The 11,464-nt window shown below is 50.5% G+C and overlaps 1 protein-coding gene across 1 annotated transcript in view; it reads right to left on the minus strand.

Annotated features, from left to right (window-relative positions):
* Positions 1 to 7,256, minus strand: part of LOC146007504 (protein kinase C delta type-like) — an 89,648-nt gene extending 82,392 nt beyond the window's left edge. The window contains exon 1 of the mRNA XM_083145905.1: positions 7,209 to 7,256. The gene's annotated coding sequence lies outside the window, so the exon portion shown is untranslated. The remainder of the gene's footprint in view (positions 1 to 7,208) is intronic.
* Positions 7,257 to 11,464: the final 4,208 nt, after the last annotated feature.

Raw genomic sequence — 11,464 nt, forward strand, 5'->3', positions numbered from 1 at the left:
GTGCAGTTCTATTTGTGTGTCAGTGTGCTGGGGGGGCTCAGTGGTTCAGTGCTATTTGTGTATCAGTGTGCTGGGAGGTCAGTGGTGCAGTGCTGTGTGTATTGGTGTGCTGGGGTGGGCTCAGTGGTGCAGTGTTAAGTGTATATCAGTGTGTTGGGGTGGGCTCAGTGGTGCAGTGCTATGTGTGTATCAGTGTGCCGGGGGGCTAAATGTGTGTATCAGTCAGATGGGGGGGTTGGCTCAGTGGTGCAGTGCTATGTATCAGTGTGCTTGGGGGAGTCAGTGGTGTGGTGCTATGTGTGTGTGTGTCATTGTACTGGGGGTGGGCTCAGTGGTGCAGTGCTCTGTAATACTTTGCTGGGGGGTTCAGTGGTGCATTGCTATGTGTGTTTCAGTGTGCTGGAGGGTCAATGGTGCAGCACTATGTTTGTATCATTGTGTTGAGGTGCTCAGTGGTGCAGTGCTGTGTGTGTATCAGTGTGCTGGGGGGGGCTCAGTGGTGCAGTGCTATGTGTGTATCAGTGTGCTGGGGGACTCAATGGTGCAGTGCTATGTGTGTATTAGTATGCTGGGGGCTCAATGGTGCAGTGCTATGTGTGTATCAGTGTGCTGGGGGGGCTCAGTGGTGCAGTGCTATGTGTGTATCAGTGTGCTGGGGGACTCAATGGTGCAGTGCTATGTGTGTATTAGTATGCTGGGGGGCTCAATGGGGCAGCACTATGTGTGTATCATTGTGTTGCGGTGCTCAGTGGTGCAGTGCTGTGTGTGTATCAGTGTGCTGGGGGGGCTCAGTGGTGCAGTGCTATGTGTGTATCAGTGTGCTGGGGGACTCAATGGTGCAGTGCTATGTGTGTATTAGTGTGCTGGGGGGCTCAATGGGGCAGTGCTATGTGTGTATCAGTGTGCTGGGGGCCTTAGTGGTGCAGTTCTATTTGTGTGTCAGTGTGCTGGGGGGGCTCAGTGGTTCAGTGCTATTTGTGTATCAGTGTGCTGGGGTGGGCTCAGTGGTGCAGTGTTAAGTGTATATCAGTGTGCTGGGGGGGCTCAGTGGTGCAGTGCTATGTGTGTATCATTGTGCTTAGGTGCTCAGTGGTGCAGTGCTGTGTGTGTGTGTGTGTATCATTGTGCTGGGGGGGCTCAGTGGTGCATTGCTATGTGTGTATCAGTGTGCTGGGAGGTTCAATGGTGCAGTGTTATGTGTGTATCAGTGTGCTGGGGTGGGCTCAGTGGTGCAGTGTTAAGTGTATATCAGTGTGCTGGGGGGGCTCAGTGGTGCAGTGCTATGTGTGTATCAGTTTGCTCAGTGGTGCAGTGCTATGTATCAGTGTGCTGGGGGGGGGGGGTCAGTGGTGAGGTGCTCTGTGTGTGTATCATTGTACTGGGGGGGGGGGGGCTCAGTGGTGCAGTGCTCTGTAATAGTGTGCTGGGGGTTCAGTGGTGCATTGCTATGTGTGTATCAGTGTGCTGGGGGGTCAATGGTGCAGCACTATGTGTGTATCATTGTGCTGGGGTGCTCAGTGGTGCAGTGCTGTGTGTGTGTATCAGTGTACCGGGGGGATGGGGGGCTCAGTAGTGCAGTGCTGTGTGTGTATCAGTGTGCTGGGTGGGGGCTCAGTGGTGCAGTGCTATGTTTGTATCTGTGCTGGGGGGGAATCAGTGGTTCAGTGCTATTTGTGTGTCAGTGTGCTGGGGGGGGCTCAGTGGGGCAGTGCTATGTTTGTATTAGTGTGCTGGGGGGATCAGTGGTTTAGTGCTATTTGTGTGTCAGTGTGCTGGGGGGGCTCTGGGGCAGTGCAATGTGTGAATCAGTGTGCTGGGGGGCCTCAATGGTGCAGCACTATGTGTGTATCATTGTGCTGAGGTGCTCTGTGGTGCTGTGTGTGTGTGTGTGTTTGTGTGTGTGCATCAGTGTACCGGGGGGGTGGGGCTCAGTGGTGCAGTGCTGTGTGTGTATCAGTGTACTGGGGGGGCTCAGTGGTGCAGTGCTGTGTGTATCAGTGAGCTGGTGGACTCAATGGTGCAGTGCTATGTGTGTATCAGTGTGCTGAGTAGTGAGGCCAATCCCGGGATCGGGATCGGCGGGATCCCGGGATTTAGGCCTAAAATCGGCGGGATTTCAATCCCGGGATTGAAGCTTTCAATCCCGGGATTTCGGGATTAGTATCCCAGTGCTTTTTTTTCCAAAGCCGGGCAGCGCTGAGCACTTTAGAATGGCTCAGATGCTGCCCGGCTGTCTGCTGCGTACCCCCGGTGGCTGTCAGTGTCATGACGGCGCCCAGGCTGCGCAGCGTGACCCCTGACATCACGCCACGCTGCGCAGCCCATCCACCGCCATGCCTGTCAGTGCACTGTCTTCAGCATAAGTACAGTCGCTCAGCCGCCCGCCCGCCCCGCCGCTGCATGGACGGACGGACGGACATCGCTCCTGCTGCTGCCTGTCACCATACCACTGTAAGTGACAGTGCAGGGCAGGGGGATGGGGAACAGTGGCGGGCGGGCAGGCGAGGGGCGAATAAGAGGGCATTTATATTGATATTTGGGGGGCAGGTCATTTTTTTTTTTTATTAGGGAGGCCAATCCCGGGATTCCCGGGATCCCGGGATTGAGCATTTTTCAATCCCGAATCCCGGGATTGAAAAAATGCCCCGGGATTGGCCTCCCTAGTGCTGAGGTGCTCAGTGGTGCAGTGCTGTGTGTTTGTATCAGTGTGCTGTGTAATAAACCAGTGCTGCCCTACACAGTGTGGTATACTACCTGGCTGTTGGTGTGAGCGCTGCTGAGTTCAGAATGGCATCTCGCTCTGATCTTCCTACTGGCCGGATGTCCCTGGCAGGGATCTCCAGGTGGTGCTGATGTACGAGATCCCGCTGAATGCTGCCTGGTCTTGGGCTGGTATTGGTGGTCTCTGGGCCTCTGCTGCTTCCATCCTTTCCAAGCTGAGCTTTTTGGAGACAGTGTGTGTAATGGTTGGCTACAGAGAGAGGATATAAAGGGGTGTCAGTGATCACTGCATCTGGGACTGGAATTAGTGAGCTGGAGACATTATGGAGAGGTTAGATGTCAGGCTCTTACAGCGTGGTCTCTATAACGTATAAATGTCACACAGATGTCAGAACCTGTCACTCAGGCCATACATTACAGCAGTGTTACTGCAGACGCTGACACTGCAACGTAACAAACTCCAAGACCTTTTGCTTTATAGAGCTTGGTGAATAGACTCACGTTTGCAGTCCCCATAGGAAGCTCTGGGGAAACGCGTCTGTGACTGACACCAGAGGGAATGAGGATGGGGGTGCAGCTGACTTTGGAATATTGGCTACGAGAGTATGTTAGTAATAGTCTCCTATGTCTTATGCTAGGTACACGCTGTCCATACTGTTAGCTATGTCATCGGTGACGTGGGAGCCATGATATATTGCATACACACTGACATCACCCGCTCCGTACCTGCAGGCGTGGACTAGACCGTCAGTACTGAGCTGCATGTACAGGCCACAGGGAGGGGTCAGTAACGATGTGCGGGATGAAGCATCACTAACGGCATTGAGCGCACACACTGGATGATTTGCGCTATATAGCGATATTGTCCATGCTTACGGTATATCGCCCAGTGTGTACCCAGCATTACACTTGTGCAGCATTTAGTCCCACCCTGCCCAGGAGCCCATAGGCGTTCTGTGTGGTACTTACTGGCGCAGGTATGTAGGGGGGTACAAGCTTCAGTTCCTCCAAAGAGACCCAGTCCATGTCCTCAAAGAACACGTGGCGGCGGATGTTTCCATGGGCTCCAAGGCGTCTGGGTGGATCCCGGCTAGGTGACTGGATAGTGTAACACGTGTAGAGTAGGGAGCAGGCCTATTACACCTGCAGGGGGCGGTACAGCGGGTGACTCTGCATGAGAGCCCGGCTAGGTGACTGGATAGTGTAACACGTGTAGAGTAGGGAGCAGGCCTATTACACCTGCATATTCACCTGCTGCCGACATCCTGTGTCGACTGGGCACTGAAGTGCCCCCAGAGATTTTGCAACACCTTTCCTGGTTATCGACATCAAGTACTAACGACTCCCAGGTCGTCACCTCCGGCTCCCAGGCCGTCCTGCAGCTCCCAGGCTGCCAACTATCACCTCCGGCTCCCAGGCCGTCCTGCAGCTCCCAGGCTGCCAACTATCACCTCCGGCTCCCAGGCCGTCACACAGCTCCCAGGCTGCAAACTATCACCTCCAGCTCCCAGGCCGTCCCACAGCTCCCAGGCTGCCAACTATCACCTCCGGCTCCCAGGCCGTCCCACAGCTCCCAGGCTGCCAACTATCACCTCCGGCTCCCAGGCCGTCCCACAGCTCCCAGGCTGCCAACTATCACCTCCGGCTCCGAGGCCGTCCCGCAGCTTCCAGGCTGTCTACTATCATCCCCGGCTCTCAGGCCGTCTCAAAGACATTCTCTCAAATCTCCTGTGTCCTCAGTCCCAGCCTGCGTCCAGAGGACCAGGGCAGGGGGCCGCGACCTGCTTGTCAGACGCAGCCAAGTCCATAGTTCCTTGCGGGACTCCCTGGTGAATACCACTGGCAAGTTAGACTCCGCGCACCTGCTTCTGGTCTCCGCCAACCCTCTGGTTCGCTGTGCCCAGGTCCCCAGTGCATGTCATACATAAAGCATCCTGCTTTCCAGCGCCCTCCACTGGTCCACCACGGTCACAGCCGGGAACACAAGAAACCCCGATGCTGACACCTCCCATATACTACAGACAGCATCGGTGACATCCCATATACTACAGACACCACCGGTGACCTCCTGTGTACTACAGACAGCATCAGTGACCTCCCATATACTACATACAGCATCGGTGACCTCCCATATACTACATACAGCATTGGTGACCTCCCATATACTACAGACAGCATCAGTGACCTCCCATATACTACAGACAGCATCGGTGACCTCCCATATACTACATACAGCATCGGTGACCTCCCATATACTACAGACAGCATCAGTGACCTCCCATATACTACAGACAGCATCAGTGACCTCCCATATACTACAGACAGCATCGGTGACCTCCCATATACTACAGACAGCATCGGTGACATCCCATATACTACAGACAGCATCGGTGACATCCCATATACTACAGACACCACCGGTGACCTCCTGTGTACTACAGACAGCATCAGTGACCTCCCATATACTACATACAGCATCAGTGACCTCCCATATACTACATACAGCATCGGTGACCTCCCATATACTACAGACAGCATCAGTGACCTCCCATATACTACAGACAGCATCGGTGACCTCCCATATACTACATACAGCATCGGTGACCTCCCATATACTACAGACAGCATCAGTGACCTCCCATATACTACAGACAGCATCAGTGACCTCCCATATACTACAGACAGCATCGGTGACCTCCCATATACTACAGACAGCATCGGTGACATCCCATATACTACAGACACCACCGGTGACCTCCTGTGTACTACAGACAGCATCAGTGACCTCCCATGTACTACAGACAGCATCAGTGACCTCCCATATACTACAGACACCACCAGTGACCTCCCATATACTACAGACAGCATCAGTGACCTCCCATATACTACAGACAGCATCAGTGACCTCCCATATACTACAGACAGCATCAGTGACCTCCCATATACTACAGACACCACCAGTGACCTCCCATATACTACAGACAGCATCGGTGACCTCCCATATACTACAAACACCATCAGTGACCTCCCATATACTACAGACACCACCAGTGACCTCCCATATACTACAGACAGCATCAGTGCCCTCCCATATACTACAGACACCACCAGTGACCTCCCATATACTACAGACAGCATCAGTGACCTCCCATATACTACAGACAGCATCGGTGACCTCCCATATACTACATACAGCATCGGTGACCTCCCATATACTACAGACAGCATCAGTGACCTCCCATATACTACAGACAGCATCAGTGACCTCCCATATACTACAGACACCACCAGTGACCTCCCATATACTACAGACAGCATCAGTGACCTCCCATATACTACAGACAGCATCGGTGACCTCCCATATACTACAGACACCATCAGTGACCTCCCATATTCTACAGACACCACCAGTGACCTCCCATATACTACAGACAGCATCAGTGACCTCCCATATACTACAGACAGCAATGGTGACCTCCCATATACTACATACAGCATTGGTGACCTCCCATATACTACAGACACCACCAGTGACCTCCCATATACTACAGACACCACCAGTGACCTCCCATATACTACAGACAGCATCAGTGACCTCCCATATACTACAGACAGCATCAGTGACCTCCCATATACTACAGACTGCATCAGTGACCTCCCATATTCTACAGACACCACCAGTGACCTCCCATATACTACAGACAGCATCAGTGACCTCCTATATACTACAGACACCACCAGTGACCTCCCATATACTACAGACAGCATCTGTGTCCTCCCATATACTACAGACACCACCAGTGACCTCCCGTATACTACAGACACCACCAGTGACCTCCCGTATACTACAGACACCACCAGTGACCTCCTATATACTACAGACACCACCAGTGACCTCCCGTATACTACAGACAGCATCAGTGACCTCCCTTATACTACAGACACCACCAGTGATCTCCCATATACTACAGACAGCATCGGTGACCTCCCACATACTACAGACAGCATCAGTAACCTCCCATATACTAGACAGCATCGGTGACCTCCCATATACTACAGACACCACCAGTGACCTCCCATATATGATGATGATGGACTATATATGTCGACGTCGCTGTCCATGTCGGCGATGGCGTGGGCGTCCGGAGTCCGACGAAATCCATGTGGGAACCTATGGAAGGAAACCATACTCACCTGTCCCAGGGCGACGTAGTCCAGATAAGGGTCTTTGCAAAAAAACAAACCGACACCCGAAACCAGCCGGACAGCAGGAGCCGCACAGTGTTTGTGTACATCGTGCGGCTCCGCCTCCCGAATGCCGCTATTGGCCACCTTGCGGCCTAGCGGCTCCTGATTGGCCGCTAGGCCGCAAGGCGGCCAATAGCGGCATTCGGGAGGCGGAGCCGCACGATGTACACAAACACCGTGTGGCTCCTGCTGTCCGGCTGGTTTCGGGTGTCGGTTTGTTTTTTTGCCAAGACCCTTACCTGGACTACGTCGCCCTGGGACAGGTGAGTATGGTTTCCTTCCACATGGATTTCCTCGGACTCCGGACCGCCGACAGCGAGGACGACATGGACAGCGACGTCGACATGGATCCAGAAGACGACACAGGACATCAGGACCAGGGCTACCTACGGGAAGAAGATAGGTAAGTATTAGTATGTGTGGGCTTTGTATGTATTAAAGTTTTATTTTAAGTATGTGTCAGTGTGTTTTATTGTACTATTTTTAATACTGTGGCACTACAAGACCCAGCGGGCCCTTTAATGCCCCGCAGGCTGGGACTTGTGGTTCTCCAAGTCCCAGCTTGCGGGGGAGGCTTGCTGGGACTCATAGTGCCCCAGTATTAGACAATAGTTTAATCTTTTTTTTTTACACCAAGATCAGCTCGATGCCCACCGCCCAGGGGCATCGAGGACAGCACCAGGCTTCAGCCTGGTCAGGTAAGTCCTGGAGGGGGGGGGACCCCAGGGCCCCTGGCCAGGCTGACTGGTCGGTAGGGCTGAAAGCTTTGGCCGGGGGGACTTGTATAAAAAGTCTCCCCCCGGCTGTGGCATTACCCTGCTGGCTGGGTTGGCCTGGGGCTGGTTCTTGAAATACGGGGGACCCCTACTCATTTTGTCCCCCGTATTTTGGGAACCAGCCCCGGAACTGGAGCCTGGGGCTGGTTGTTAAAAATCAGGGGAACCCCTATTTGTCGGGATCCCTGAATTACCGTCCCCGGCTCTGTCAGCCTGGTGCTGGTTACAGCTGTGGGGGGGACCCCACGCCGTTTTTTTTTTTATATTTTTTTTTTACACTAAAGCCTGCACGGATCTGACTGATCCGTGCAGGCTTAGAGCAAATACGACAGGGAAAGCAAGGTGTATTTTCCTGTCGTATTTGCGTGGGTGTTTTACACCACTTAGCAGCCGTATTATCAGTACGGCTGCTTAGTACATCAGGAACCACCATTCTTTTGAATGGTGATTTCTGTCGTATCCTATCGATGGTGTAGACATTCGTATTTGTAAATACAAATACGAATGTTCCATCTTTAGGAATACGAATTGTTGTAAGTCCCGAAAATACAAATTCGTAAAAAAAAGGTGTAATTCTGCCTACGAATAGACCTTTTTTCTACGAATCCATTTTGGTAAATGTCCCCCAAAATCGCATGGCATACACCCAATGCACAGCGATGCGATTTTAAATTGTATAAGCCCCTATATGATGTTTAATTGTATAAGCACCCTAATAGGGGCTTACAATACTGCGCTCGCCACACTATAGTAAAAATCAACTCCATGCTGACGTGGATAGTGGGGGTATGAAAAGGTCGTAGGACGCGTACCGCCACCCCTCGCACCCCATGTTATAGAGGCCACTTTTTACATTGAAAAACCAATTAGGGTGCTTATACAATTTTAAATCGCATACCATTGTATATGCGATACAATGGCATACAGTGCCATACAATGCGATGGTATACAATTTAAAATTGTATAACATCGCCTGCCATCGCATAACATCGCATCGCATACCATCGCATGCCTTATGGTCTGCGATGCGATGGGCGCCGTGCTAGTACACAAGTACCTATTCCTGCCCTACATTACCTCACAAACCAGTCTCCCTCTTTTCACTTTTGTTTTTGCATTAATACCAGCGCTATCCTGCACTGTATTATTTATCTATTATTTATTTATCCCTCCCAGCTCTGTAAATCACTCACATTTCCTAAACACATCAATCACCCAGAGTTCCATCCTCCAATCATACATTAGCAATAATAAAATGCATAAACGTTTTCCATAATTAGAAGAAGAGATGAACGGTGTCTGTCATCCAAGTATATCACAACACGCTAAGCGGGCGAGATGTTCTGAGCCTTAAAAAGTGATAAAATGGTGAGTGATAAACCTCCAACCAATCAGCTCCTACCTGTCATTTTTCAAACACAGCCTGCGACATGGCTATTACCAGCTGATTGGCTGGTTGTTTATTACTCTCAATTTTATCACTTTTCAAGCTTAGTACATCTCGCCCGCTGTGATGTCAGGGCATCCTCATATACCTATTGTAGCATTAATGCGACACACAGCACAAGTCACCCGGCACAACTGAGACACTCTGAGATGCGCAGCATCAAATCATCAGGAAAACTGTATTTCTCTTTACATTTTTATTTCATCAGCAAATCACCTCCCACAGGGCCACATGTACTAAGCCTGGTGACATGATACAGTGGGAAGTGATAACGCACCAACCAATCAGCTCCTAACAGGATAGGTGTAACATTGTCAGTTAGGGGCTGATTGGCTGGTGCAGCTTCATCAGGCTTAATAAACCTGTCTCACGGTGTATTACAGATGCTGGGTTGCTACAATAATGCACAGAAGCTAGTGTTACACATGTACATATGTCTGGGTGTCTGTTTTTGGTCATTTCCCCTGTCCTGGAAGAGGATGATGTGGAATATAATGTAGATGTGATGTGCCGCACGGCCATCACCAACTGCCGCCCGCATGCCACATTTGAATGATGCAGCCTCAGCACTGGCATTTCCTGGGCAGAAGTGGATGAGGACGCAGGGAAAAAAACCAGCTCTCAGGTAAGAGACATTTTCAGGCAAAAAAATCGCAGCCAGTGACTGTAGTGAGTGACCAGTGAGTGGAGCTCAGCGCACAATTACATCTGTGCTTTTTCTTTCTCTTTTCCCCCTTTTTTTCTTCTTTTTCTCCCTTCGATCACCTTCTGCCTCCGGCTACAATGAGCCGTCGAGAGTTGTCCCAGCTAATTGGAAACCAAGGTCAGTAAAAAGTTTGTTCAGTAAATTAAATATTTTAGTGGCCATACACACGCAGATTTATCTTCAGATCTGGCTGGTTGGAACAAAAACCTGGTTATGGATGAGAGCAAATGACAGCTGACAGCTTGGAAATGCTGGAAAACTGACAAACTGTCACTCATCCATCACCATGTTTTTGTCCCAACCAGCCAGATCTGATGATAAATCTTACTAGTGTATGGGCACCTGTCCTTTGTAGTGGGAGGGATTATAGCAGTGGTGGTTGGCCAGTGTCCCTGTGTTCCTGGCTGGCACCTCCCATGCTGTTAGTTACAGATCAGGAAGCGCTAAACATTGGGGCCTGCAACCATACACGCATACTGCTGCAGCTCTGTATTTCAGTTGTATGGTAATTTAATATATATAATGATGTTATTGCTGGATCTCTTATTGTACACAGCAATATCCGATCCTCACATGTCACATATGGCTATTTGTTATATCTACAATATATGAAATATCATTTTAGATGGACCCAGCCGGAACATCAGAGAGGCTTGGCTGAGGTCAGGACGCCGCAGACCATCCGATGGGAGTCGATCAGGAAGAAGATCTGGACCATCGTCGGGAAGAGGAAGATCTGGACGGAGAGGAAGAGGAGGACATGAGCCCAGTGGCAGTGACCATCAGGCAGAGGCTGTGAGACCAAATCGCCTCCTGCTGGAAATATTCCTGCAGTTCTTCAAGCCCCGTCTCCCCACCTTCTGCAGGCACACCATTGCGGAAGGAGAGAAACCAGAGCACTGCGCCATCTGCATCTCGGACATTGAGGTAGGAACGGAAATGGCTTTGTCACACTGCCACCACACCTTCCATGCTCCCTGTCTTACAGAATGGCTGAAGGTCAACAACACCTGCCCTCTGTGCCGCGAGGGACTCTTCAGCCTGGACCTTCTCTCCCACCTCACCTGATGGCTCCCCAGCGAATCAGAACACCCAAAATGTAAGATCAAAGGTCTAAAGCGGTAAGTTCCTATTTAATATTATTAATAAATTTTTACATCTTTTCTTTTACTCCTTTTCTTTTAATCCTATTCTTTTTTTTGCAAACAATCAAATGATTGTTAAAGACTTGTTCCTGATCCCTCCAGTTTTTGCAATCATTTTTCTGGAGGGAATTGACGGTAACAAGCTGGGGATTAGGGCTAATGGCGACACCCCACAAAAAAAACGACATTGAGCAGCCACCTCATGGGTGTGTTGGAAGAGCTGCTAATTATTATTATGGTGACTGTTACACCGAACTTAATGATAACTTAATAACTTGATCATTTGGGTATCGCCGGGTACTTCAGCTAGTAATTAGTAACCCTGACGATTTTCCTCACCAATAGGTCTCTGTCATTATTTTAGATTTGTTTATTATTGTTTTACGTGTGTATAAATAAATGTGGGCTAACATTAGCTGAT

Source organism: Crinia signifera, chromosome 6, assembly GCF_055691185.1.
Source record: "Crinia signifera chromosome 6, ASM5569118v1, whole genome shotgun sequence".
NCBI lineage: Eukaryota > Metazoa > Chordata > Amphibia > Anura > Myobatrachidae > Crinia > Crinia signifera.